The following is a 2,889-nucleotide window of genomic DNA, read 5'->3' on the forward strand; positions in this document are numbered from 1 at the left end:
ACATTCAGAGAGCCATGGTGGATTTCTTCCTGTCGGGGAAGCACTGGGTTCAGGCAGCGGTTCTTTACCTACCTGTTGCTGAAGGGGGCCAGGGGCTGGTGGATATTCTATCAATACTTGCGTCCTTTCGTATCCAGACTGCCTAGAAACTTTTGCATACCTGTGGACCCTGCTGGCTTGATACGGCCCGATTGCTGCTGAGGAGAGCTGGGCGGATGGGTTATGACAGGCAGCTCTTTCTTTTGAGGACTGAGGAAATGGACCTTTCTGGGCTCACGTGGTTCTACAGTTCTGTCCTGCAGAAGTGGCAGTTGATGACGTGTTTGCGGGCTGTATGAGAAACTCCGGGGATGTGGCTCTTTGAAGAACCGTTGTTTTTTAATGACTTCATAGGGACTCAAGTGTTGCAGTCTGCCAGTCTGAGGGCCAGTCTCAGGGAGGCTGGGTGCACTAATCTGGGTCACCTGATGAGGTTGACTGCCGTCTCTGGTGAAGCCCTGAGAAGGAGTAGCAACATCACCTCCATCAGGCTCATCAGCAGGGTGGTGCATGAGGTTTTTGCTGCCCTGAGCAGCCTCAGCGGACACTGGTACAGACTCGGTCTCTCTGTGAGCAATGGAGTGAGGGGTGGGAATACAGTTTCCCCTATTTGTCCATTACCCCGTCTGTGGGGGAGTGGCGGGAGGAGGCGGGCCTTCTGCTGTCTTTCTTGAATCCTACCTGGCAGTTCCAGATGTTGGGAGAAGAGGAGGGGGGGGGGAGAGGGGAGTTGGTGCTCGGGTTAATGGAAACAAATGAACTTTTTTGCATTGTTTGTATTGGTTTTTTTTTGTCTATTTTTGTTGGTTTTTCTGTATCTGAAAATGTCCAATAAAACCAAACCCTCTCCTCCCCTCTCCTCTCCTTATCTCTTTTCCTCTCCTTATTTCCTCTTCTCTTTCCCTGCAGCTGTGTTCTCCTTTCTCTCTCCAGCTGTTGTCAACCAATCACCTGCTACCCCTGATGCGCACACACACACACACACACACACACACACAGTATTATTATAGGAGACGGGGGCTGGCTGGGGATCCATTTAAACACAATAGTAAATGAAAAAAGAAAGATTTGCATAGAGAACCCAAATAGTGGTGATCGATCAGGAACGGTTATTTTCTATATTGTTTGAATGATTGATCTTTCTTTCATTTTTGATACATTTCTATGATCAGTTTGCTACAGTAATTAGGAGGATAGAACAAGGCATCTGTTAGATGTTAGATCCAATGTGGCTGAATCAAAATAGAGTGTCAAGCGAGAAGTCCATAGACAGATATTATCAAAAACTACCAAACATTGTCTGCTTCTTTTCAAATGTGAGGATTTGCTCTGGGAAACTGTGTACATTTAAATGTTTTCATTTTTTTTTTTTTTTTTTTTTATTATGGGGAAATGTATAGCCAATTAATCCAAAAAAACATTCAAAATAGGACAAAGAATGTAAAAAAAAAGTGAACTGAATTTAAAAAAATTAAAAATCCCTCCATATAAAAAAAGTTTGCACAGTGTTACTCATCAGTCGTCCCACACAGAGCGCAGACCGATCTCCATGATGGAGGGGCGCCAGAGAAAGGAGCAAAAAGGCTAAAAAATGAAGACAGAACTGAAAGAGGAAAGGGTTGCAGAGGGTGAAAAAAAACAACTAAAGTAGAGCAGCCACACTGCCAGAATGGCCCATAAAGTTTCGCTGTGTATCACTGCCTTAATGTCCCGACCGTTGGTTGGTTTCCATGGCAGCAGACGAGGGTAAAATGGTAGCTTTTCCCTTTTTTTTTCCCACGCCGTGCCATGTGAATGCAGCGGGCAGAGTCTCTGCTGGCACACACTGAATGGGAACAGAGCTGACAAAGACCTGAGAAACCATTTTGTTAGTGTTAAACCGCCCCAAATCTGCCAGGTTGACCGGTTCAAATTCCACCCTACCGGAGTATGTAAAGCAAGGCAGTGTAGAAATTATAGTCCAAGAAGGTATTTTGGTAAAATAGTTTACTGCAGCTTTAGGGCGTCTTCACACCTTAAAGTCCAGACCAAGGTCCGAGCCAACATTGGTGTTTGAGCTCCTACTTTTTGGTTCCACATAGTGATTTTGCTAGCACACTAATAATAATAATAATAATGTATCCTTTATTAGTCCCACAAGGGGAAATTACAGTTTACACAGTTTTGTTATTACACACAGGCCTGAATTGCACACACATGCTCAGTACCTATACATGCACTAAAAGGAGAGATGTCTGAGAGTGGGGGGGGGGGGCTGCCCATAGAAAAGCGCCCCGAACAGTTGGGGGTTTGGTGCCTTGCTCAAGAGCACTTTGGCAGTGCCCAGGAGGTGAACTGACACCTCTCCAGCAACCAGCTCACCACCATACTTTGGTCCGTATGTGAACTTGAACCAGCAACCCTCCGGTTCCCAACCCTACGGACTGAGCTACTGCCACCCCACTAAAGAACTTTCCATGACATACCTATGGCGTGTCGTCACCACCTACGTGTGTTGCGTCTCCCTTTGATTGGTGAGTAGACGGGCGTGCATCTTTCAATTAAATGAGCCAATCTTGACATGGTATTACTACCAGCACAGACAACATTTTGTCGGACCACATTACTTCCCCGACTCATTTTTTCTTGTTCTAGCAGGGTTTATTTCCGATTATTTCTTCTACGGTACGTAGGTCCTTCCTGTCGTTGGTCCGAAAATCCAAACCATCCAAAAAGTGTTTTCATACTGCAAACGAACCGAACCATGGTTCAGGGTAGGGAACCGGAGGGTCGCTGGTTCAAGTCCACATACAGACCCAAGCATGGTGGTGGACTGGTAGCTGGAGAGGTGCCACTTCACCTCCTGGGCAC

At 46.1% G+C, this 2,889-nt stretch overlaps 1 protein-coding gene and 1 long non-coding RNA gene across 6 annotated transcripts in view; both read left to right on the forward strand.

Moving 5' to 3' along the window:
* LOC116703882 (uncharacterized) overlaps positions 1–1,063 on the forward strand; it is a 1,565-nt gene extending 502 nt beyond the window's left edge. The window contains exons 2-3 of the long non-coding RNA XR_004335535.1: positions 542–545; positions 1,050–1,063. This is a non-coding gene — a long non-coding RNA (uncharacterized LOC116703882). The remainder of the gene's footprint in view (positions 1–541; positions 546–1,049) is intronic.
* tcf4 (transcription factor 4) overlaps positions 1–2,889 on the forward strand; it is a 371,152-nt gene that overhangs the window by 125,546 nt on the left and 242,717 nt on the right. The window lies entirely within an intron of this gene.

Source organism: Etheostoma spectabile, chromosome 16 (genome assembly GCF_008692095.1).
Source record: "Etheostoma spectabile isolate EspeVRDwgs_2016 chromosome 16, UIUC_Espe_1.0, whole genome shotgun sequence".
Lineage (NCBI taxonomy): Eukaryota > Metazoa > Chordata > Actinopteri > Perciformes > Percidae > Etheostoma > Etheostoma spectabile.